Source organism: Armigeres subalbatus, chromosome 1 (genome assembly GCF_024139115.2).
Source record: "Armigeres subalbatus isolate Guangzhou_Male chromosome 1, GZ_Asu_2, whole genome shotgun sequence".
In the NCBI taxonomy this organism is placed as follows: domain Eukaryota; kingdom Metazoa; phylum Arthropoda; class Insecta; order Diptera; family Culicidae; genus Armigeres; species Armigeres subalbatus.
The window spans coordinates 56,771,269-56,798,695 of record NC_085139.1 but is presented as its reverse complement, the minus strand read 5'-3'; the positions used below and the strand labels follow the sequence as shown (position 1 = coordinate 56,798,695).

At 40.9% G+C, this 27,427-nt stretch overlaps 1 protein-coding gene and 1 long non-coding RNA gene across 2 annotated transcripts in view; both read right to left on the bottom strand.

Moving 5' to 3' along the window:
* Positions 1 to 27,427, bottom strand: part of LOC134225837 (uncharacterized) — a 738,557-nt gene that overhangs the window by 290,597 nt on the left and 420,533 nt on the right. The window lies entirely within an intron of this gene.
* LOC134201876 (uncharacterized) lies at positions 11,635 to 12,747 on the bottom strand. Its single transcript, XR_009978352.1, has 3 exons — positions 12,222 to 12,747; positions 12,064 to 12,164; positions 11,635 to 11,990 (listed from the first exon to the last, which is right to left on the bottom strand). It is a non-coding gene; the product is annotated as an uncharacterized LOC134201876 (long non-coding RNA).

The window sequence follows — 27,427 nt, the reverse complement described above, 5'->3', positions numbered from 1 at the left end:
AACTTAATTTATCTCCCTAAAGTGCAATTTTGACCTCTCTTATGTGCTTTTCTTGTTTATTAATACACGAGAAAGGCACCATCTCCGCTAGGTGGATTATTCTGTTTTTTTTTTACTTGATAGATCCAGTAATTCTTTCGGAAATGTATCAAGATATTCCTTCAAAAATTCCGAGATTTCTTCGAAAATTTCATAATGAATTCCTTCAAGATTTTCTTCGAAAATTATTTTAAAATTTCCATCGGAAATTGCTTAAGAAATTTGGTTGGAGCTCATACGGAAAATTCTTCTGAAATACCTACGGAAATTGCTTCAGGAAAACATTCCGAAATTGGGAATTTCTTTGAACTTTTTTGACGTATGACTACGTCTGTCTTTTCTATATTGGGGTACACTTTACGATTGCGAAAATCAGGGACCGTCACGAAAATATGATAGACTTTGAACTTTAATATCTCAGCCGTTTCTCGATGGATTTTTAATTTTTTTGTACCATTCGATCAAGGATGAGTCAACGCTTTTTTGTATTTATATGAAAATACTGATTTTTAATTATTTATTATCAAAAATTAATAAAAAATTTAGAAAAAGGTAAACCAACCAATCACTATGCATCACTAGCACAGACATCAAAAATCAATCACTTGCGGGATCAAATCCTCAGTTTGAACAAGATTTCGCGCAGAACGGACACATCAAAGCGATTGCAGCGGAGCGGACACAGCATCACGGAGGCGCTGGTAACATTTTCAACGGAAATCCATCGCATTGCACAGTGGGGAAAAAGGGACCCAAAATGGCACCTATTTAAAGGCCGCTACAGTAGAGCCCTGCAATATACCTTATAAAATGTAAAAAAATGCGTAGAATCTCGTAGTGGAATTTTGGTTTTGCGCAGACATCAGGAAGTGCCCGTTTTGCCCGATTTTACCCATTTTTTCGATAGAAAATCAAATAATCAACTAGTTATCTCAGTATATGTCTCAGAAATGAACAAAATTGCACAAGGATGCTGTGAAGATGCATGGGAAGTCAAACAGATGTGGTTTAAATTTCGATTGTTGACCATTTTGCCCGATTTGCCCTATGTTAATGCAGAAACTAAATATTTTCAGCATTTTTATATCAATGTGAATTAAAATAAATATGACTTGAACATAAACATTACCATACTGTTGAAATATTAGTAAATTGGATAAAAAGCTGTCAAGTAAATAACAGTGGACCATTTTGCCCCGATTACCCCATGTGTTGTAGGAAAAAACTCTATGTGAAACAGATATACGATCTCTTCAATTTTTAAAATATTCTAATTAATCGTTTTTTCCTGCAAGTAGTTACACTCGCATTATTTATTATTTCAATTAGGGTGACTAAATTTAAAATAGGGTGGTCAAAAAAATATACGATTTAAAAAAATCTCCTTCCTTAAAAAAAATCACAACTTTGAACTACTTAACCAATTGATTATGAAGTGAAAGCTGAAGAATGGTAATTTCAATGAAGTACGGAACCTCAAAATCTATATCAATTATTAGGGAAAATATCACAAAACAATTTGTTTTCGTTGATTTCTACTGCAATGATCTGCAGCGACTCCTTGTGTATTATTAGTTTTAATTTCAAAAATGATACAACCATATCTCGACATTGGCCATTCTAATAGAAAATAGTCAAATGTTTTTCGAAAATAATAGATTTTCCCAAAAATTTCTAATCGGATAGTGGGTTCCCAAGTAACAAAGCTTCGTGGCTTTATTGAAGTTTTTTAACGGATTTATCACAGCCTTGTTTAATGCCATAGGATAATCTTTTTTGGTGCGCTTATAGCTGTCTTCAAAACCATAATAATCCGCTTAATAAAACCACAAATGTCAAATGCCTCATAACCTTATTAGTGGTCTAATTATTATCCTGAATATTCTCATAAAACTACGTTGGGAGACTGTCACAATGCCAAATATTTTGGTCATAGTCTTGTCTTACGCATAACGTCAATAAAGCTTCAGGGTTTTCAATAGATTCATAACGGTATTGCACAAGAACATAATGTTTGTTTTTAAAGCCATGAACTATAGCAGAACAAATGGCTAAAACACATTTTCTTTGTCATAATGTTTCTTCTAAATGTATCCAAAATAATGGAAACAGAAACGTAATCATTTTTAATTCGAATGCACAATTAAGAATGTCTATGTTTCTGTATCCTGTTTCCATTATTTTGGATAAATGTATAATATTAAATGCAGATAAATGCAGAAACATTATAACAAACAAAAAGTTTGTTGTGTGAAAACATTAAAATCTATTCCTTCAGAATGGACCATAACATAACTTTTCTAATATATAATGGAAGATGTAACTGTACGTCTGGAAAAACAAAATGGCATGAACGATGAAAACTATCTATGAAAAGTATCGTGAATTAAAGACATTATTAGTGCGAATTGACTACCATGATTATAAATGTTTTACTGCTGCTAATGAAATAATAGCATTAATTAAAATAATGTTAAAGGTTGTCTGTTCCTTTATTATCATAAAGTAGTTCTATTAATAGTTAATAGTTAATTAATGGACTAAATAATATAAAATCATGAGAATGACAAAGTTTGTAAATGTAGTGAAATAAGTTCAAAACATGAATACATGCTATATTTCTTCTTTTACTGGAATTTCATTCCACAACTGTGATATGGTCGCCTCGTCGAGATATAGCCATTACACACTTTCACAGTTACTAATTGCAAGATTAAAATTAAAAAAAAAGGAAATCAAACTCAAACATTTCGTAGTCTTGATCTCCGTGTTTCGATTTATTTCAAATGATTTTTTTATTTTGACAGATATGCAGCAACTAATTTTGGCCGTCAGTTGAAACGAAAAGTACCCATAGTGAAGAAGCAGCTATGACGATTAAATAAAATAATTTTCAAACTGGCAAGAATTCTTTTATGGAAATCACTATCATATTTAAGTAGTGATGCTTTCCAAAATATTTTTCAAATATAGGAGCTCTGGAAATATTTCGAGTCGAATCGGAATTAATTTGTAAAAAATAAAGCATATCGATCGATATTGCTAACGATCGTACTGAATATGATTGTCGTAAACCACAATATATCGTCGGCGCGCTCGAACAAATTGATTTTCTTACCTGGCTCTACCAGAAATTCGAACTCGCACAAAATTTGATGCACGCGAACGAATTCCGAGGCATACAGTTTTCCTATGATTTCCAATTATGCCCATGAATGTTTGTTATTATTTCCTCCGTTGTTCCATTTCGATGCTTTCCCTTTTTCTACGAAACAATAATAAACAGATCCTAGAAAAAGAAATTCCTTTTTTTGACAGCGGATTTATGGCAGTTTTATTATCAGCTTGGAATTTGCTTTGAAGATGTTCTCAAGAGTGGTCCACTTGGTCATAAATTACTCTTGTAGCGGTTCTCAAGAGGTTTTCATGTAGTTTTTAGTTTTGTTGCTAGCTATGAAAATTTGCTCTCCAAGACTTCTAATAGAGTATGATAAAACTCAAAATGATACTTGGGATTTGAATTGAATTGCCGTGGTTTTATTTAATATGAATTATTTTTGAAATAAATTCATGTGTACTGCGTTTAGGTTAAATAATTAAAATACTATTAATGTAGAATCCCTCATTTCCATCATTCAAATAGAGTAGACAACCAAATATATAAAGAATGTAAAGATTGTAAATCATATTTGTAAGCATTTTAGAAGTCGTGTTCATTTATAGATCCCATTCTGTCCGGCATAATATGTATGGTAGGTTAAAAAATATAAATAGCTCTCGATGATGCCGAGTATGAAACATTTTTTAGTAAAACTGTTTTAGAATTAAATGGATTCCAATTATTCACCATTTTACCACATTATCACTTTATAAGAAACTAAACTTGTAGAAGACTATCGTCAAAAAGACAATATTGTAAAATACTTTACTGAATGATCTAATTTACCTCCTTTTATCGAACATAATGTAATATGTAATAAAAACATTGACATTTTTGAGAACTTTAATGTACGCTTTCCTTCGATTATAGTTTTTGTTAATACCTATGAATAACATAAAAATAATGTTCAATAAGAAATTGAATTGAGTATGGTTTATTGGTTTCAGTACATTTTGATCACAATTGTCTTATAATCTGGAACGACTTTCAAAGAAAAAAAAAACATAAAATGCAAACAAAACACGTTTTATTATTGGTTGATATGTATTTCACATTTCTAGAAATTCAGTTAGTGAGATTCTATTTTGTTATTATATCGACAAAATGAGTAATTTGCAAGTCATTTTCTCGTGCAAAATCAGAAATGTTTCTGATACTAAATTATACAAAACAATATGAAATTTCGCCATTCAAACATTCAATATTATTTGCTCAATTTGTTATCCTTTTAAAAATTAGTATCGCCTTGGCATTCATTAGTTTTAAAATGCTTTATTTATCTATAAATTATATTTATAAATTTATCTTAATGTATTTCACTACAAACTTACAAATTTAAAAAAAATACGATAAACAATTTTTTATTAAAAGTTGCACCAACCAACCCAATTATTGAATTCTGATTTACTTGGGTTTCGCTTTGCATAAGAAAGTAATTTGAGAAAAACTCATTGTTTTAAACAGAACCACAGCGTAAAAAATCAGCTTGTGTTAGCATTAGCATTAGCATTAGCATTGAGCAATTCGCACAAATTCGTAGGTGGTACAAGCCAAGACTATTGTATGAGAGTAGCATCATTTTCATCCGTTACCACAGATATTGATTTGGGACTAATCACTATCTCTTAGATGGAAGCAATGTACTCTCCAATAGTCGAGATCTGTCCTGGCCACGTCCTTGCGAATGCTGAGGAAGGGGAAGGATGGTTAGTTGGACACCTACTTAAGAAAGATGCAGAGAACTCTACGACCTCTCATAGGTGCCACGGAAGGTTTTGGGATTGTGTGGAAGGTTATAACAGTAGGAATCGTTTTGGTAGAACGTGAAACACAGAAAGAACTAAGATAGAAATACAAAGTAGGAAAGGGACGAGCCTGGAATTGAACCCACGACCTCCTGCTTATAAGGCAGAAGCGGTAGCCACTAGACAACCGAGCTCATCTTGTAAAAAAAAATCAGCTTGTGTTACCTAATAAAAAAAAACATTATCTGTTTTAGTTACTGTATAACATCATATTCGACTGAAATAGGTATTTCGATTATTAAACATTTTTTTTACAATTCCTGATCATAATATCTGGTTTACAGTTCGTCTTTGAGTGATACAACGGCCTACTTTTCCATACCAACGAAATGGGTGCTTTAATGAACATTATGCAACTCAAATGGGTTGCATAATATTCATTATAACACTCATTTGGGTGCTTTATTGAAAAACCAACATCAGAACACTAGTCACATGACTACATTTTGCTGAATGAGCTTGGGTAAGTGTTCAAATAGTGTATTCTTTGCGTCGCGTAATACATGAAATAGTTTGATGAGCATGACATCAAAAATGTCTATAGGCAAGTACATCTATCGCTTCACGGCTTATCGGACTATGCAATGTGGCACGGTAACATGGGATCTGATTGTTTTCTGCAGCAACATAATTTATTGGCAAGAATGATCATGTGGAGTAATTAGACTGTACAATTTTGGTACAAATTTATCAAATTCAAGTCCATTTTTCGTCATTGCAAAAAATAGCGTGTGCAACTCATTGCAAAACTCGATTTTTTCAGCACTCGTAGTATTTATCCAACTCGGCAAGCCTCGTTGGATAAACGTACAACTCGTGCTGAAAAAATCATCTTTTTGCAACTTGTTGCACAAACTACTATTGTCGATAGGGGAACTGTACTGGTTTTGGCCATGTTCCTAATTTGGCCAATTTTGCGAATAACTCCAAAAATAAAGCAATTCGGGAGGGTTTTATTAGTTCCAACAAGAGATATATCCCTCACGATTCAACGCTGTTTCTAACTGATCGATTATCTTGGAAAAATATGTATTTTTCAGGGTTGGCCAAAATAGGCACTAAGTTGGCCAAAACCGGTGCACTTCCCCTATATCTTTATTAGATATTTTGGCTTTTTGGTGATATCTCTCTATTAATTGAGCTTCTCATAAAGGGGTTCTATGGTAAAATGGTGAATAATTGGAATCGACTTACGTATTTCACATAATTCTAAAAGCGTTTAAAAAAAAATCGCGTTTTTTTTTTGCTGTGTGCTTTGAGAGCACCATATTTATATTTATATATTTTATCATACACATTATGTCGAATAAAACCATAAAATGGGATCTTTAAATGAACACGAATTCCAAAATGCTTACATATTGATTTTTATGCTTTTACATTCTTTATGTATTTAATTGTCTACACCATTTGAATGATGATTACTTTAATAGGGATTTTACATTAGGAGTGTTATACAAAACCAAGGCAATTCAATTCAAACCAAAATAGGAAAAATTCCCGATAATTCATTTTGGGGTTCCGTAGTTCATAGAAAGTACCATTCTTCAGCTTTCACTTCATAATTAATTGGTTAAGTAGTACAAAAGTTGTAAATTCTTTAAAGAAGGGGATTTTTAAAAATCGTCGATTTTCTGGACCACCCTATTTTTTTAATTTAGTCACCCTAATCAAAATACTAAAAAAATGCGAGTGTAACTACTTCAGGGAGAAAAGAGGAGAGATCGAATATCTATTTTACATAGATTTTTTTCTCCAACACATGGGGTAATCGGGGCAAAATGGTCCACTGTTATTTATTTAGAGGCTTTTTATCCAATTTACTAATATTTCAACAGTATGGTAATGTTTATGTTTAAGTTATATTTATTTTAATTCACATTGATATAAAAATGCTGAAAATATTTAGTTTCTGCATTACCATAGGGCAAATCGGGCAAAATGGACAACAATCGAAATTTAAACCACATCTGTTTGACTTCCCATGCATCTTCACAGCATCCTTGTGCAATTTTGTTCATTTCTGAGACATATAGTGAGATAACTAGTTGATTATTTGATTTTTCTATCGGAAAAATGGGTAAAATCGGGCAAAACGGGCACTTTCTGATGTCTGCGCAAAACCAAAATTCCACTACGAGATTCTACGCATTTTTTTACATTTTATAAGGTATATTGCAGGGCTCTACTGTAGCGGCCTTTAAATAGGTGCCATTTTTGGTCCCTTTTTTCCCACTGTGCATTGGTGGCGGTCTTCGGTGTGTTGCTGCAGATCATTCAACCTCAACGTACCAGCATTTTATATGAAGAAAGGGTTGACTACAAAAATAGCACTGTTGCGATCCCGTGCCGCCAGTGGCGATGCTTTTATTACATTATTGGGAAAGCGCATTGGGGAAAGAAAATTGGTTCTTCTCAGGACTAGCATTTTCTGAACAGATAGGTTTAATTGCGAAAATGCACTGTTTCGGTGGCATCGGCGTTTGGCGTGGAAGCTTGTTTTCTGTTAGTGATTGCATCCAGTGGCTCGCCCACCGAAAAGCAGCTTTCTTATATCTAATGATTCCATTAGCCCCGCCACTTCATCAATCGTTATGAGTGCACATTATATTTACACCCATATCAGATCACAAAGGGGCGGGGCTAACGGGTTTAATTTATTACATACAAGAAAGCTGCTGTTCGGCGCGCGCGAGCCATTTTGATCGGAATTCCACAAATAGCGGTTCGACATTCGATGCAGCGGAGCGGACACAGCAGCACAAAAGCGTGGGTGGCAGTGGCAATGCGGAAAATTTATTCCAAATTTTGGAGGCTTAGCGAAAAATCATCAAATGGCGGTCGGACAGTTTCAACGCGCCGGCAAGCGTTTGGATGCAGTTAGCTATTGGAAAGTCGCATTGGGAAATGAAAAATATTTCTTCTCAGGACCAACATTTTATGGAAAGAAAGAGTCAATTGCGAAAATGGATTGTTTCGGTTGCATCGGGTTTGGCGTGGTAGCTTGGTTGCTGTTAGTGATCCCATCCATTCAAATTTACTGCATCATCTCCCTCCGACGCGCTATCAAATTCGCTATTTACGATTGAGTTTTGCACTTTGAAGAAAGTTTATTTCGGATAGTCGGATCAACCTTCTTTTGTATAAAATGGTGGCTTTTGTATAAAATCAATGAAGACGCAACCTCAGTGGAAACTATCTACAGCAACCACTCATCGGTGAACGTCGCTCGGACAGACAGAAGCCAAGAGATAATGTTTTGTAATATGAAGAAACTTCGTCTTGAGTCAAATTTCTGTTGTTATTCTTCACAACAATACGCATCTTAGATAACCAACAGCTCATAACCAAATTCAGAATTTGGTTCCGTTGTCTGCGGAATCCCTGTAAAAATGACTCGCGCACGCTGGAAATCAGCTTTCTTATATCTAATGAAGTAATTCCATTAGCCCCGCCCCTTCATTAATCGTTATGAGTGCACATTATATTTATCAGATCACAAAGGGGCGGGGCTTACGGGTCTAATTTATTGAATACAAGAAAGCTGCTTTCCGGCGCACGCGAGCCTTTTTGATCGGGATTCCGCGAAGAGCGGGTGAACAAGATTTTATGCAGCGGAGATGGAAATAAATATATTTGCGTTTGGTTTCATGCCACTTCTGATTCTGCTTATTTCACCTTTATTTCGGACATTTTTGAGGATGGTGTCTTCTAGGATTGAGATATCCTCCACTGAAAGCTGAGTGGCTTCAGCGGTGATGCGGCCGATGAGTCATGTTAATTCCATGGTTAGAGTCTCAATGTCTATCCAACTGGGAGCAACTATTCGCCTTCTTGATTCAGTTGACCTCCGAGCAGTTTGCTCAATGTTAATAAAGAGACACAAATTATTATGGCAAATAGCATCCATTTCGTATAACTACGTAGTCCTACGCCACCTTAACGTACAACCTGATTGGGCTGCATCTTTGAGTTTTTATAGTTCGGTGAAGCAATGAGAGAAAGAAAAGTAAAGAACTGGAAGGTGCTAACCAATTTAGTTTGTCCAAAAGAGCTCCAATTTTGAACAGCAAACACCAGAGATATCCGAAGAGATAACATAATTTCCTAAAACTTTGCACTTCTGACTCTCCTTTGCTTCCAATATGAAAACGTGGGAACCACGTGGCAGCTACGAAATTTCCTGTGAGGTTATCAGCTTCTGGCAGCTGTTATTGTCCTGGCTACTGCAGTCAAGTTGATTCAGATCACAATTTTGAGTTAACATATTGGGCTACCTATACAGATATTAGAAGCGTTCAGATTACGGAAATTTGAGTTCTTGAATCGGATCTCGCCGCATGGGTGCCATCTTGTGGAAGCATTCAATGAATTTCCCATCCTTATAGAAAATCTGCGGATGGCTTTTGATGTTTAGTATTCGAAACACACATGTTAATTGCAATGTATCGAGATTTGTTAAGGTCACTCCTTACGGAATCCAAGTTTCAAAGTACTCGCCTTTTGACGCACAACTGTCATTTTTATGATTTCACGCATGCTTTTCACGCATGCATTTCACGACGCAGCAAAGCTAAATCAACAAAAATGACAGTTGTGCCCCGCCTCCCTATCGAGTGGCCCCCGAAAATGCGAGCAATTTGAAAATTGGATTCCGTGAGGAGTGACCTTAAAATGCACTGCGGATCGAATCAATATTTACATGTTTGATGGGGAATAAATTTGAAGTCTCTTAATTTTCTTTTACTAATGTTTGCTGGACAATTGTTCGGTAGCCATTACACCTTGACAGCTGGTGCCAGGCAGTATGTACTGATGTATTTGAATAAATTCCACTGAAATATTTTGTCATATACAGAAACAGATGAAAATTTGTGGCAACGAAATTATGTTGCAATCATTCACACGCGTTGTCTACTTCGATCTCCCTGATTTCCGAAGAAATCTCGCTTAACTTTTCAAAAGGACCTAAGTAACGTTTTCACATGCATTAATTCGAATAGCATAATCAACAGAACAACATGAAAGCTTTTGACTGCAGTACTCAAATTAATTCATGAAAAAAATGTTACTTAGGTCCTTTTGGAAAGTGAAGCGAGAAATGTTTAAATGAGTTTAAAAGGTTTTTCGGACGGAATTTCCAAAGAGTCTGTGAAGAAATTTTTAAAAGAATTTGTAAAGGATTATCGAAAGAAATTTTAGAAATTTTCTTTGAATTTTCAAAAGAATTTCTTGGGAAATCTCCAAAGAATTTTCTGAATTTATCTCTGAAGTAATTACCAGAAAACTTTCTGGTTAAATTCCTAGAGTAAATTTTGAAAAAATACATAGAGGAGAACCCGAAGAAATTCCTGTATTTCGGAATATTCCGAAATATGTATTATGATTTGTGCCCATATACAAAATAAAATAAAATTTTGTTTTTAGTTGTGTCTTTATTGAGTGATGCCATTGTATTGTCCGGGAAGTTGGGATATTTCTTATACATTTGCTTTTCTTATGACATTTACAAATTTTATCGAAAAAACAACAAACTGTTATACAATATTATACAACCTTGTGTAATGAAATTATATTTCAAAAGGTCTAATAGACCCATTCTTGCCTAACAACTGACATTCAGTACGATACGCTGGCTTTAGATCCTTAAGATCTGTTTGGGTCTTTTAGGTCTTTAGGTCGTTTGGGTTCGTTAACTTTGACTTTCTCAAATTCATCTTCGTAGTAAGTAGTTTTAATGTGCATTGTGTCAAAGCTTTCCTATGTGAACCATAAGTATATCTTATCTGATTAAATTTTATATGTTCATTCGATACGGTTCTATTGAAGCGTTTATCGTCGGCAGCAGTCAGAACTCCACCCGGAAGATCATGTGTGGACCGCTTGTCTTGGAGCAAGTCAACGAATTCCTGTCTCTATCTTATATGGTATTCATTGAGTACGAAAAAGCTTTCGATCATGTGAACCACGAAAATCTTTGGGCGCCCTTGGATGCAAGGGAGTACCGGAAAAAATCGTCGGCCTCATCAAAGCGCAGTACGAAGCTTTTACGTGCAGAGTTCTGCATAACGGAGCTTTGTCTGACCCCCTCCGGGTAGTTGCTGGGGTGAGACAAAGATGTTTTCTATCTCCGCTACTGTTTCTCATCGTAATCGACGAGATCATGGTGGGTGCGATTGATCATGTACTAAACGGTGGGCTGCTCTGGTAGCCTATTACTATGGATCATCTAAACGACTTCGATTTGGCTGATGATATAGCTTTACTAGCGCAACGGCACTCTGATATGCAGAGTATGCTGAACGACCTGACCAAACGCTCCTCTACGGCGCGTCTTACCATCAACATCAACAAGACCAAATCGTTGGACAACCCCTCCAACTTTACGGTAGCCGGGCAAGCAGTGGAGAAGGTGGAAAACATTAAATATCTTGGCAGCCAGTTATTGTCGGACGGTGGAACCAAAATCGACATAAGAGCAAGGATCAGAATGCTGCTGCTTTTGCTTGGTCACGAAAAATATGGAGATGAGCAGTCATCAAGAAACACGCAAGACCTTGTCACCACCCCCTTGGGAGGGGAGGCCGCATGAGACGGAGACAAAGAATGGTTGAAGAAAGCCACGGTAGCATTGTCACTAGCATGTTTGTCTACCTTACCAACCAACAACCTGGTTCGAAACAGTGGAACCAATTTTAGAAGAAGTACGCGAAGTCATTCCATGAACAAAATAAAAGTATAAATTTCACATTCAAATAATTAGTAGAAGGTTTTATTACTTACGTTACTGGTTAGATACTTATTCCTAGTGTTGTGTGAGCGTAAGTATATAGGTGTATCCCACGGCGGTTGGTTTTAGCGGGCCCGCTTGGACAGACGCAGAATTATCCACCGACGACATGTCGGCCCTCCCATCGCTGGCCGCATGATCCTCGCGCCGCGGGCTCCTTATGGACCCGACAGCAATTGTGGTAGGAACGAAAGGCCTAAATCATCGTACAATGGGAAGCACTTTATGTCACATTCCACATAGAATCCATGATCAATCACACCGCTTACCGATCTCATTGCAATGCATCTACTCCATCATTATTTCCACAGCACTATTTCCAAACCCTCCACATCTATGCACGCACTATTCTCATCATTCTTGAGCAAATCTGTTAAGAAATTCATTTCTTTTTAGGTTTTGTTCTAATAACAGGTCACCGTATTACCTATAGAACAAATCAACAAATCACAAGTTCTACTTTGTTGGGCACTGCACAACTATCTCCGTTTGCTCGGTCAGTCAGGCTATACAATGACTGGGTTGCCTGCTTGGCTGTTAACTGACTACTGATCATCTCTAACAAACTCATCAGTTCGGCAGAGTTAGTTTTGGTGCTTCGTATTCCAGTTGGAGAGTGGCGATAACATCTACCATGCTCGAATGGATTAAGAGATGGGATGCTGTGAGAGCGTGCATTGTGGAGCTACCTGTATAAGGATCTACACACTGGTTTGCAATTGCCGTAGATGTGTGAAAGCTGATGTTAGATATGAAGCGAGATCGGATGATAGAGATTCTTGACTCTTTCGATATCGGCTTTCTGTCTCTGTGATGAAGATGTGTTCTGTTGTATGTGTTGTAAGTGTAGTGGATTACATATGGTAGGGTCTCTATACTTCCATTTCATGTGGTAGACATTCAGAGTTGCATATTAACCCTTTCGAGGCCGGCTGTAGTAAATACGTAGGTTACAACCTATCAGAAGCTCAATACATCTCGCAAAGGCTCCATTCCGTGAGCCGTGATGTGCAGGGATAAGGATGGGAGCATCTCGACGGGCGAACGTGTGGTGATCGAAAGGTTGAAGCAGCACTTCGAGAAACACCCAAATGGCGCTGAGGGTCACCTAAAAGGCAGGCATGGTCATCTAAAAGGAACACCTATATATGACCCAAAAGGCAGTGAAGGTCGAGGCAGAGCGCGGTGGAAGAGACGATTACGTCAGTTCAGCGGACGATGGAAATCAACCAGTCTCCCCTCCCCTTGAGAGAAGTTAAGGATACCATCCAACAGTTCAAGCACGATAGAGCAGCTGGTAAGGATGGTGTCGGAGCTAAACTCCCGGAAAAGCTGACCTGTAGTCTGCACAGCCTGATAGTCATAATCTGGTGAACATAACAGCAGGAGTGGAAGGAAAAGATCATATGCGCCATCTACAAGAAAAGCGACAAGTTGGAATGTGAGAACTGTCACCAATAGTGAATGAGTTCATGGAAAGTTATCAAGCCGGCTTCGACAACGGACCGGATCTACTGTACGGCAAATCCTTCGAAACTGCCCTGAATTCCAGGTCCCAACGCACCATCCGTTTATTGATTTAAAGGCGGCATACGAAAGTATAGAGCGCGTTATGCTGCCGTAATCTGTAAAAGTGACGTATGCGCCAAATTACAACATGCATGTTTTCCAATTTTCTGTTGAAGAGTTCAATGAGTATTACTCGTTAACACTATTTTTGGGAAATGGCATATACGTCACTATTCCAGATTCCGTCAGTATGGGAAATTATGGACGGGAACAGCTTCCCATGAAGCTTACGAGATTGATCACAGCAACGGTGGATGGTGTGCAAAACTTTGTAACGATTTCGGGCGAACACTCCTGTTTGTTCAAATCCAGCCGGGGACTAAGACAGGTGGTGGTCTTTCGTGCCGGATATTTGAAAAGATGACAGGACAGTACACCATAGTACACTCGCCTAAAACGTGAAGAAACAAAAGTTGGACTTGTGGTGAATGCATCGAAGACGAAGTACTTGCTAGTGGGCGGAACTGAGCGCGACAGGGCGCGCCTGGGAAGAAGTGTTACGATAGACGGGGATACTTTCGAGGTGGTCGATAAATTCTTGCTAACGGCTGATGATAATGTTAGTCGTGAAATACGAAGGCACATCATCTGTGAAAATCGGGCCTACTACGGGATCTGGAAGAAACTGCGGTCATAAAAGATTCACATCCGCACCAAATGTCTATGGACATGATACTTTGACCATGCTTGAGGAGGACTTGCAAGCACTAGGAGTATTCGAGAGACAGGTGCTTAGGATCGTCTTTGGCGGATTGCAAGAGGACGGTATGTGGCGGGGAATGATAAACCACGAGCTCGCCCAACTCTACGGCGAATACAGTATCCAGAAGATAGCTAAAGCTGGAAAGGTACGAGGGCAGGGCATGTTGCAAAAATGCCGGTCAGCAACCCTGCAGAGATGGTGTTCGCTTCCGATCCGGGAGCTACAAGAAGGCGTATCGAGCATTTTCAAAATCATCCGAATTGAACTAAAACGACATATTCCAATCAATGCACTGGTGGAACTTTAAATTATTTCATATAATTTTGTAGATACTTTCATTTATTGCACATTTCAATATGAGAGACGAAGTGTATTGTATACGAAAATGAACCGACTAGGCCGAAAACAGTGAGGCGTGGTACCAGGCCACAACATTTTAGTCTCCTGTGCCAACCAAAAAATCAGCTTCTGTTTCCGCATGAAGCCTTCACCGTCACACTTGACAGTCAATTAATAAACAGACAGCATGTTACTTTTGCTTAAGTAAGCTTCAATAACGATGACAGTAAACATCAAATGGAACATTACGGAGAAGTGAGTGAAAGCACTCAAGGGATTCGCAAATTACCCGTCGTCAATTTAATGGTAATCATTTTCCTTTTTTAGGAACAAAAGAGGGACATTTTCTGGGGGAGGTGAAAAACTCATCACATGCCAGAAATGAGTGCAGGCGAGAAAAAGTTCCAGAAAAGCATCGTGTCCCGTACCCCGGCTGAAACTGTGCAGCAATGGATGGCTCCTGCCAAAGTTATGACACCGTGGAAAGGCGAAGAGACGAAACACGACAAAATCCCGGAAATGGGACTTGTGTGAAATGCAAAATTTTATGACACTTTCCGTTTCCTCCCGATCGCCCCCGCTACCACCTATAGAAACCACTAGGAAATATGTTGCCGAACGAAGTAGCACCGCTCCAGACATAAGCGGCAGCACCGGTCGGGAGTCGGCAAGGAGGATTGAGACAAAACCCTCTGTTTATGTGGAAGGAAAGTGGTAAAATGGTACATTTTATGCAGCCGGCACGGAGCATACCATCGCATCGATGCAACAGTAGTTTGCTGGAACAGCAGTACGAGAATTTATGAGCCAAATGCTCGGTTGAGCCATGACCGACCATGGGCGGCTGGGGCGCGGCGGAGAATGAAACAAGAAAAGTGCCATTGACGACGGCATAATACGATAATGGCGAGACACATTAGGAGGAGTGAATGAAGAGCTGCGCAACAACAACGACAACAAAGGAAACAAATCAACTACGGGACCAAGGAAACGGGAGAGAAGACCGAAATGACGCCTCGGGGGAACCTATTTTCGACAAAAACATGTTTCAGGAAAAAAAGAGATTATTAAGAGCCACTTGGCTCCATTATGAACGCATTGAGTATAGTTATATGAAACGAGGCTAAGAACGGAAACAATGCTACCGGAGTGCGAAGAGTAGTGTGGCATTGTTCTGGTGACCAAGTGAGCTTGATTGGCTTATTTTCAACGCATCAAGCTTTCTCCCATTATTCGAAGCTAGCTGGACAATCTCACATTGGAAACATAATTTTATGGCACGGTTCTTCAAAATATGCTACCAGAGGATTTCAATAATAGCAGGTAGCTTCGAACCGCACTAAACGATTGTCACGTTCCTGCAGTATGGATTTCGCCTCTCGATTCGGTGCGCCCTTTCAAAATCCTTCTTAAGTGTTTCGTTCAATAAGATTTTGAACATTTCAAACTACGCTTTGTGCGCTATGTGGCACATTTTTTATCTCGTTAATTTAGGATCTGACAGTACGACCAAAATTGGCTTTCGAACCTAATCTAAGACCTTCCCCCTAACCAGTAACACGATGGAAACGCCGTAGATGCATCTGTTTTTCTGTGAGTTGTTTGCTCTCCACCCGCCGAGTTCGGAAAACTGGCGCAAGGACCACGGTGTGCGGTGCCGCCAACACCCCATTATTACTATCGATAAATTTATGGCCGTGCTGTGTGGAAGTTGTTTTATAACAAACCACATCGTATAACATTTTCGGTGACATAAATTTTGTTTTCCCCCAGCCGATGCAATGTGGGGCTGGTGAAGGTGCTTGCCCATTTGCAGCCCATAAAGCCGGGGACGGAATTTTCGCTGAGCTTTTCAGAAAGCCCAGAGCGAGAAATAGTAACTTCTCTTTGGATGAAGCTCTCAATGAAGCTAAAAATGCTAAAATTTATACAGCGAAGCGAAAGACAGGTACTTGAATTATTAGAACTGTGTATTTTTTTTAAAAGAATTAGAATCCAGGGAGAATTTTCTCCAAGCAGCACGTGCAATATCTTTCAAAAAGCTGCTTGTTCCTAACAAATTGCATTTAAGATTCTGGAAATACATCAAGTCTCATTATAGCCACGTTCCAGTTTCAGAAGCAAATTTTCGTTTCACTGATATCGCAATCTGCCTCTTTAATGACTTGGATGATTGGGTTAAATATCTGGTGTATCAAAAGCAAAACAGATTAGTTGCACAAATAAAATAACAGTTCGGTACACTACAGTTGCCACAATGTTTCTGATATGTGGCAAACAAACTTTGTGCTCAGCCGCACTCACTTTTAATTTAATCAGTCCCGCATTTTCCCTTAGAGGTACAATAAAGTTACAAATAACTTTGTTATATAAACAACAAAGTGGTGCACTCGTAGGCAAATTAACAAATGATGATGTGATAGTTAGAGTGAAAGGTTGCAAATCTGAAGGTCAATGGTTTGATTCCCAGTTGGTTTTCGTGTTTTTAATTTTCATTGTAGCCGCAGGATGTTGCAAATAGACTCCACCTCTTGCGCTTTTTGTGTTACAAATGAGTTCCACATACGACACGGTGTGCATAATTCAGACCGTTAGTAAGTTACATCACAGTGGCTGTTACTCATTGAGAAACAGGTGGTGCTGCCACTCATTGCCACGTGAGGCATTTAGAAAGACTGAACGCGAATTGACGTTCTTGACCAAAGAGGAATGGAAGTTGGGGTAGCGGTGGAAAAGATGCTTCAGCCAGGTGTTGTCAAGCGCTGTATAGAGTCGATTGATGTTCTTTATTAAGGGGCCACAGATGGTACATCAGAAGATGATCACAGATAATTGTGATTGGCGTTATGATTTGTTTTTGAAAATTTCATTAATGATGACAATGGATCGATCGCCGCGATTTTATGTCTCGCTGAAAACCAATCGATTAGCAAACGAAACAAAAAAAACAAAGTTTCATTAAAATACCAAGTATTTGGGTCTTTGATACGAGCTCTTTAGAGAGGAGGAATTCCGGGAGGAACTGCCAGAGGAATTCCGGGAGTAACTTCCAGAGGAATTCCGGGAGGAACTTTCAGAGGAATTCTGGGAGGAACTTCCAGAGGAACTCCGGGAGGAACTTCCAGAGGAATTCTTGGAGGAACTTCCAGAGAAATTCCGGTAGGAACTTCCAGAGAAATTCCGGTAGGAACTTCCAGAGGAATTCCCGGAGGAACTTCCAGAGGAATTCCCGGAGGAACTTCCAGAGGAATTCCCGGAGGAACTTCCAGAGGAATTCCCGGAGGAACTTCCAGAGGAATTCCGGGAGGAACTTCCAGAGGAATTCCGGGAGGAACTTCCAGAGGAATTCCGGGAGGAACTTCCAGAGGAATTCCGGGAGGAACTTCCAGAGGAAATCTGGGAGGAACTTCCAGAGAAATTCCGGTAGGAACTTCCAGAGAAATTCCAGTAGGAACTTCCAGAGGAATTCCGGGAGGAACTTCCAGAAGCGCTTCCGGAGGAACTTCCGGAGGAATTCCCGGAGGAGCTTCCGGAGGAATTCCCGGAGGAACTTTCGGAGGAATTCCCGGAGGAACTTCCGGAGGAATTCCTGGAGGAACTTCCGGAGGAATTCCCGGAGGAACTTCCGGAGGAATTCCCGGAGGAACTTCCGGAGGAATTCCCGGAGGAACTTCCGGAGGAATTCCCGGAGGAACTTCCGGAGGAATTCCCGGAGGAACTTCGGAGGAATTCGGAGGAACTTCCGGAGGAATTCCCGGATTAACTTCGGAGGAATTCCGGAGGAACTTCCGGAGGAATTCGGAGGAACTTCCGGAGGAATTCCGGAGGAACTTCGGAGGAATTCGGAGGAACTTCCGGAGGAATTCGGAGGAACTTCGGAGGAATTCCCGGAGGAACTTCCGGAGGAATTCCCGGAGGAACTTCGGAGGAATTCCGGAGGAACTTCCGGAGGAATTCGGAGGAACTTCCGGAGGAATTCCCGGAGGAACTTCCGGAGGAATTCCCGGAGGAACTTCCGGAGGAATTCCCGGAGGAACTTCCGGAGGAATTCCCGGAGGAACTTCCGGAGGAATTCCCGGAGGAACTTCGGAGGAATTCCCGGAGGAACTTCCGGAGGAATTCGGAGGAACTTCCGGAGGAATTCCCGGAGGAACTTCCGGAGGAATTCGGAGGAACTTCCGGAGGAATTCGGAGGAACTTCGGAGGAATTCGGAGGAACTTCGGAGGAATTCCCGGAGGAACTTCGGAGGAATTCGGAGGAACTTCGGAGGAATTCCCGGAGGAACTTCCGGAGGAATTCGGAGGAACTTCGGAGGAATTCCCGGAGGAACTTCGGAGGAATTCGGAGGAACTTCGGAGGAATTCCCGGAGGAACTTCGGAGGAATTCCCGGAGGAACTTCCGGAGGAATTCCCGGAGGAACTTCCGGAGGAATTCCGGAGGAACTTCCGGAGGAATTCCCGGAGGAACTTCGGAGGAATTCGGAGGAACTTCCGGAGGAATTCGGAGGAACTTCCGGAGGAATTCCCGGAGGAACTTCGGAGGAATTCCCGGAGGAACTTCGGAGGAATTCGGAGGAACTTCGGAGGAATTCCCGGAGGAATTCCGGAGGAACTTCCGGAGGAATTCCCGGAGGAACTTCGGAGGAATTCGGAGGAACTTCGGAGGAATTCCCGGAGGAACTTCCGGAGGAATTCGGAGGAACTTCGGAGGAATTCCCGGAGGAACTTCGGAGGAATTCGGAGGAACTTCCGGAGGAATTCGGAGGAACTTCCGGAGGAATTCCGGAGGAACTTCGGAGGAATTCCCGGAGGAACTTCCGGAGGAATTTGGAGGAACTTCGGAGGAATTCGGAGGAACTTCCGGAGGAATTCCCGGAGGAACTTCCGGAGGAATTCGGAGGAACTTCGGAGGAATTCGGAGGAACTTCCGGAGGAATTCCCGGAGGAACTTCGGAGGAATTCGGAGGAACTTCGGAGGAATTCGGAGGAACTTCCGGAGGAATTCCCGGAGGAACTTCCGGAGGAATTCCCGGAGGAACTTCCGGAGGAATCTCCGGAGGAACTTCCGGAGGAATTCCCGGAGGAACTTCCGGAGGAATTCCCGGAGGAACTTCCGGAGGAATTCCCGGAGGAACTTCCGGAGGAATTCCCGGAGGAACTTCCGGAGGAATTCCCGGAGGAACTTCCGGAGGAATTCCCGGAGGAACTTCCGGCGGAATTCCTGGAGGAACTTCCAGACGAATTCCTGGAGGAAGGTCCGGACGAATGTCTGGAGGAACTTCTGCATGAATTCCTGGATAAAATTCTGGAATAATTCCCGGATAAACTTCCGGAGGAATTCCCGGAGGAACTTCCGGGAGGAACTTCTGGAGGAATTCCCGGAAGAACTTCCAGAGGAATTCCTGTAGGAACTTCCATTGGAATTTCTGGAGGAAGTTCCGGAGGAAATCGTGGAGAAACTTCCGGAGGAATTCCCGCAGGAACTTCCGGAGAAATTCCGGTAAATTATCAATGCATAAAATAGGTTCACGTCAACCCACACCGCCTTGACGCCGGCGTCGATCACCAACGGTGCGACGTCACCATTCCCGGCAGGATATTGCGCTTCGCCCAATCCAAAGATCCAAGTCAATCCAAACCAAAACCAATCCAATCCAAAGACGTAATTGCATCTTTAAGTTCAATTTCAACTAGCGGCATCGTAAATTGTCGAGTGAGCCTACACGATATCGAACAAGATTAGGCAAAATAATGTTTCTTTCCTTGATTTTTGAGCCCATGCCGGGAACGGGATCCTACCGAGAATACCATCCGAATCTGTCCCTTCTTGGTTTTGCTCTGTCTATTCCCGGGCAGAAGCCATGAACAGAATATGAAAAAAAAATTATGATGGGCTTGATTGATATAAGAGATAAAAGAACAGACAATATCAAAAATTTGCACCGAAATATCATTTAAATAGTAAAATATGCTATGGATAAGAACAAACTAATGGCACTTGATATCGATCACTTATTACAAATAACATATCTTGGTATCCTCATGATATTTTAGTGCAAAATATTGATATTGTCGTCTGATCTTTTATCTCTTATATCAATCATGTCCATATCTCATTTTGCTATCTTTTCAACATTTGATATTATTGAGCTATTGTCGTCTACTCGGGTTGTTCGAGAAGCTAGTTTTTCCATCACTAGTTCCGGAATGCCATGGAATCTGACACCACTTAGTTACCTCGCAATAGGCTCTGTCTCATGAAATCATGAAATTTTACGCATCGCAAGATGTGTTTCAGATCACATCAAAAAGTGGTCACTTCCCCGGGGGGAGCCAGCTTCCCGGAAAGTCGCGGGATCTAACAAAACAAATCAGAAACCTAGATATAGGCTTTATTAACCATGTATCCCGATATCATGGTGTTTGGAAATCAGGACTTTCAGCAAAGTCATTCCTTGAATTATAAAAAGACAGAGCACAAATTTAGTCCAGATTGTCGAATCACCATAACATCAGTTTCATTGCAATGTCTTCAACAGCTTCAACGGGCTTTTTATTCTTAAGGCTTTCTTGTTCTTGGAGTGTTGTTGGGAGATCTCAAAGCCATGCGGTGTTCTTCGGTTGAAGTAAAAGTTTTTCTTAAATTTACTAAATAAAATATTTCTCGTTTGTTTTCTTGCCAAAAGTAAGCGCATAGCACCAGAGAGCTTGGCTCAAATTACATTGTCAGTCTCAAATGTTGAATAAAAGTGTGTCCGGAAACTCATTTCATCGGTACGGTTTCCAATGATTTGAAAGAGAACAGTATTTGTAACAGACTTATTCGAGTGATGATTTTGATTCCATCCGAGAATATAATAACTTTTCTCGCAATTATAATGCAACTGAAAATGCCGACGATAATAAGACTTTTATCATATTTTCTAATTATCAACCGAGATATTGGATGCTACAAGACGAGAGCATGCACCAATGTACAGAGAGTGAATTGATCACCGCTCCAGCGACTGTCAGATTCCTTGGCACATATTTTCCTCATTCCGAGAAACTCCATTCCAGCGCAACCGGGATTCATATTTGCTGTGTGAAATTTGGATTCGGTAATTCCTTTTTTCCGCTCCCTTTTACAAATGTAGGTTCGTCGAAAGGGTAGCGGCGGTGACCACGGCGACGGCACGGTCCAAGTTAGTAAAATGGGAATTTATTAGATTTTATTGCACAGCATGTGGTGGGGTCCCCGCCGGGACCGTTCGTTGGCCAGTTATGGGTGAACATTATGAGGGTGACCCGAAACTTGTGCCTTGCCGCACGCTGGAACTACTATTACACACAGTTGTCGGTCCGGGCCAGCTGGGGTCGGTCCCGTTGATGGTTGTTGCGTTTTTAGGGTTGATGTAAATTGGATGCTTCCATTTTTCCTGGAAGGCTTTGTGTATGGAGGTGAGTGTTTACTTTCGGTGCGTGACGGGAAGTGTGCGCAAGCACGTTCTAGTTGTTTGGGGTCAGTTTATTGAATTCGTGTTGATGGAAATATCATCTGGTGCTTCTGGGTTTGAAAAGGTTTTCGGTGCTTTCCAGAAAGTGCCGTGAAATTGAAAACAACTTACGGTACGGTGCGCATATCAATTTAATTCAGGTCAGTGGATAAATCTTAGTAGATTATCAATTTGGAAATGGTGGTTCTATTTCTCATCGATCGAAGAATAAATTTAAATTCTGCCTGTAGCCGCAATGAGTGGTAGTAATGTGAAAAATTGATCTGAAGCAAATAACAGTTTTGGTTTGACAGTGGAACTGTTCCCATTTCCATTTCACGTAAGAAATAATAATCTTAATTTCATCGCTTCTTATTGCTAACATGCGCGCTCACTGCTGAAAAAAAATCACAAGAATCAGTAACAAATCAAATTCTTTTTCATTGCTTTCATTTTGTCGGGAAGAGCATAGGAGTTATGAGATGAAGTACAGAAGCAGTAACCCTACAGTATACGATAATACTTAGAACTGCGTCAGAAATGTTTCTTCCGTGAAAATACACACGGACTTTATTCACTAAATATAAACAAAATAATTATTCACTGAATATAAAGATTAGTGACGGTCTACCAAAGCAGGCATTAATTGAGGAGACGCAATAAATTTTTTTTCCACAGATCTTAGATGAAGACTATTTCTATTTGGAATATCTTTTTGTTTTGTACAACGTTATTATTGTTGCTTTTTCCATTTAACGATTAACATTCATCCTTTTATTCATTACAGCACGCCCCCGAGACTCGACAGAAACTCGCAATTTCACTTAGCAATAAAAACACCGACATGCCGAGGTCGTTAACTACCAAAAACACAACTCAATTAAAGTCCACATGTTACCGTTTCCATCCTAGCAGCGAGCGCATCACACAATCGAATCGCAATTTTCCAACAACTGGCAATTTTCCCACGGGAAGCCTAATGCCTACAATTGCCATCCCCAATGAACCGGGATGATGATATTCTGGGCTGTGGCCTCGGACCTGGAAAGGGACGGGGAAAGGCATCGGAAGCCAATGAATTCGAAATCGACTAATTTTTGCACTAACCCTTTCTTTCGGTCGCTCGTCCATCGTAGTTGGTCGGAAACACCCGACACCCCCCGCAAGGGGGGGTTGTGGGATCGATGTGGTAGCCGAGCAAACAAAGTAAAATTGCAATTCCCTGTCAGTGTGGCTTGTTGCATTAGCCAAAGGCAGGTGAAGGATGCGGAGGGATGGATGATGGGGCGCAGGAGTTGGCGATTGAGTCTAGGTTGGCAATTTCGGAATTAGTTATGCAAATTATGCAAATCCAACAAAACATTCCACAACGTGTATGTTATGGCCCGCTGCCATGTCGCTCACATATGCGAAAGGATGAACTGGACTGCGAGTATTTTTGATATGGACGGCAGTGGACTTCAATGCGAGGAATAAATGGTCACTGAACTCATATTCGTTTTAGGAGAAGTTTGGAGCTTCAGTGATTTTCCACATGGGGTGACTGAACATTGAAATTTAATCGTCGATTGATCTTGGTTCTCTCATGTTCAATTGTTTTTGTTTATTGTAGTCCGCAATGCTTCGACTTCATTCCTTTTTTTGGCTACCTAATCTGCCCGTTGATTCACACATCATTGGTAAAGTCGTTCTCGAAATTAGCATAAGCCGTTGTATGTAGTTTGATATTGATATGAACTATGTTATCAACTCTGATCCTACAATGTGGTAATTTCCCCCCGCATACAGTGCTCTAATTTAAGCCGATTTATATCAATCAAGTCCTCCCACATCGAGCGACGGCTCAACGATGTCAGCCATACAAACAAGGCTTCAAGTTTAGCTCGCAAAAAATATGACAATATGAGAAGCCTCTCCTGCATCTTCATTGAAAGTGGCATTTACCATCAGTCACTCAGTCCGTAATAGCGTTTCCTTGCCTCGATAGAAATAGAAATAATTTTCTTTTCTCTTAGTAGTCTCCCAACCATTTTTTTTTTCATTCAATAGGACTGCCAGTTTGTTTGTGAAGCCAGTAGTGCATACATGGCAAAGCTGACAATGGCACGTGGCGGCAAGCATACGCACGCACATTCACATTCCATAACCATAAGTGGTTGTTTTGCTTGCCGTCGTCCGTACACCGGAAGAGGCAAAAGGCCCGGAGCAGAATCTGAATAAAATCCAGTCGAAGAAAGGTTTATTTCCCACTTAATTAGTGCACTTATGGCCGGTAAAGGACTCTCATAATTGGTATTCCGGGTGGCACTTGTGTTGCAACATAAGTGCTCCTGTGGTTCTCTCATGACGGGAGTTTGCACTTTAGCATGAAAGCCAAATAATCGAGGATAGTTTGTAAGGACTTTTGATGAAACGATGAGTATTGATTTAATGGCATTTAATTAAAATTTGCATTGGAATAGCTTAAACTGTCGGGAACCATCGAAATAGAACGCATGTTATACATAACACGGGCGAGACTGTATGAGTGATCAAGCGTGATCATAGGACCATGCTAATCGTGGGTTAATCGATTTGGATTCCGGTACATCATGATTTCTTTTAATTTCAAAACGTGACCAATAATTTTTGCTCTAATTTAATCAGGAGTAACGTGTGATTTTATTGGTACACCTGAATTTCAATAGTGCTATAGTAACCACTTAGCTTAATAACCTCCCCAGTATTTTTTTGGTTTTATAATGGTTTTAAGGCACTCTTTCAGGGAAAATAATGGTCTTCAAGAGCGTTGTTAAACTAAAAATGTTACTTGGGCTGGAAGGCAGCTATGGTAGAGTAGCAATTATCCAAAGGCAAGTGAATGTTACTACTTATTGAATCCCACAATTGAATCTTTGATGCCTATCAACTTGTTATTAATTACTTTAGTAATGCTGTTTGCTAGCTGCTAGGTTTGTGGGTCAAGCTACTATTTGCACTAATGTATTAAGGAGTCAAATGAATGTTCCACTCGAAAGTTTCCTAGACTGAACCTATTAAGATTCCCCCAATAGAATCCCTTAAATTTTTGGTGTTCCAAACTTTGTTTTCGGGTCCTATTAAAGCTGCTGAGAACTGCGAGGTACGCCATCCTAGATCAACTTTACTGACCCGCCTTGTGATTCTGTTGGAGGTATAGCTGACCATAAAACGTATTTCATAATGGTCACTAGCAGTACACCCTTCGTAAAACCTCCATTCAGGCTCCACCGTCCATCCCGCGCTGCAGAAGGTTACATCGATGCATGATTCGCCATTCGGTCCTCTGAACGTTGACGCTTGGCCCTCGTTTAGCAGTATGACTACGTTCAGTACCGCTACAGACTCTAGCAAGATATGACCTCTAGCGTTAGTGAACCGAAAGCCCAAATCCACTGCCCACGCGTTGAAGTCACCTGCCACAACTAATGGTTTAAGACCAGTTAGTCTCGCTACAAGATTATTAACACCCTAGTACAGCGGTTCCCAACCTGTTTCATTGCAAGAAGCATCCTTCTACGCTTTCCAGAAGCTTTCTTCCAAGCAGCTCGAAGGCCTCATTTCAAGAGGCTTGGAAGTCTCATTTCAAGAGGCTTGAAAGCCCACTTGGAAGCCTCCTCTCAAAAGGCTTGGAAGCCTCCTCTCAAAAGGCTAGGAAGCCTTCTTTCAAGATGCCCAGAAGCCTCCTTTCAAGAGGCCAGGAAGCCTCATTTCAAGAGGTCCGGAAGCCTCATTTCAAGAGGTCCGGCAGCCTCCTTTCAAGAGGCCCGGCAGCCTCCTTTCAAGAGGCCCAGAAGCCTCCTTTCAAGAGGCCCGGAAGCCTCCTTTCAAGAGGCCCGGAAGCTTCCTTTCAAGAGGCCCGGAAGCCTCCTTTCAAGAGGCCCGGAAGCCTCCTTTCAAGAGGCCCGGAAGCCTCCTTTCAAGAGGCCCGGAAGCCTCCTTTCAAGAGGCCCGGAAGCCCACTTTCAAGAGACCCGGAAGCCTCCTCTCAAGATACTCGAAAGCCTCCTTTCAAGAGGCCCGGAAGCCTCCTTTCAAGAGGCTCGGAAGCCTCCTTTCAAGAGGCTCGGAAGCCTCCTTTCAAGAGGCCAGGAAGCCTCCTTTCTAAAGGCCAGGAAGCCTCCTTTCAAGAGGCCCGGAAGCCTCCTTTCAAGAGGCCCGGAAGCCTCCTTTCAAGTGGCCCGGAAGCCTCCTTTCAAGAAGCCCGGAAGCCTCCTTTGAAGAGGCGGAAGCCTCCTTTCAAGAGGCTTGGAGGCCTCATTTCAAGAGGCTCGGGGGCCTCTTTTCAAGAGGCTCGGAGGCCTCTTTTCAAGAGGCTCGGGGGCCTCCTTTCAAGAGGCTCGGAGGCCTCACTTCAAGAGGATCAGAGGCCTCATTTCAAGAGGCTCGGGGAACTCATTTCAAGAGGCTCGGGGGCCTCTTTTCAAGAGGCTCGGGGGCCTCATTTCAAGAGGCTCGGAGGCCTCCGTTCAAGAGGCTCGGAGGCCTACTTTCAAGACGCTCGGAGGCTTGGAGGCCTCCTTTTAAGAGGCTTGGATGCCTCCTTTTAAGAGGCTCGGAGGCTTCCTTTCAAGAGGCTCAGAGGCCTCCGTTCAAGAGGCGCGGAGGCTCAAGAGGCGCAGAAGCCTACTTTCAAGTGGTTCGATGCTCAGAAGCAGAGTGTAAAATAATCGAAATTGTTTGGCGAAGTCCACCTTTCTTCACTTGTCAGGTCACTTCCAAACACATTCATAGTCGGCTCTGGACTGTCAATATTCGGTTGAATATTTGTGCACATTCTACAAATTGATAAATTTTCTGAAATCTGAACACGTTTCAAATGAGTAAAGTAATTTATCACATAAAACTGAATCCAATTTTCATCCGCAAGGCACTTTCTACTGTAAACATCAATATAAACAATTGTAATTATGATTTTTTCTACACATAGTAAGCACACTCAGTGACAGTCGAATGAATGAGTTGGTGGAGTATTCGTCTGACTATGTCATTCTATGTTTTGAATAATCATGCGATGTTTGTCAAAATTCGGACTAGGGCTTCCATTTTTCCCGGGAATCAACTTCCCGGGAAACGGGAAATAAAATAATAATTTCCCGGGATTTCCCGGGATCCCGCGAAATAAAAAAAAATTCTCGAAACTAATTCAAAATCGTAGTTTAAATTTTGTCGTAAAATATGATTTTGAAAATATACATTCGACATCAGGGATACTTGCTATTTTGTCCTCAAATGATGAAAGAGTTGTTGAAAGCCTGAGAAAGTTTTTGTTCAGTTCGAAAAGCGTTAACTCCTTCTACAAAACGTTCGCCAAGTATTAGCATCTGCTCTGGCTCAAGAGCAAAATCTGCAGTGTCTCTGCAGTGAGCTCCGCTATGTGCTACTTTTCCATATATTAAAAAAAAAACTTTTTCAGGTTGTATCCGCATTTTTTTCAGTTTTTGGACAACGACGGCTTCGAGAGATTCTCTTCTATTATCGCCAAAATATTCCTAACTTATACTCGACGACTTTTTTTGTGCATATAA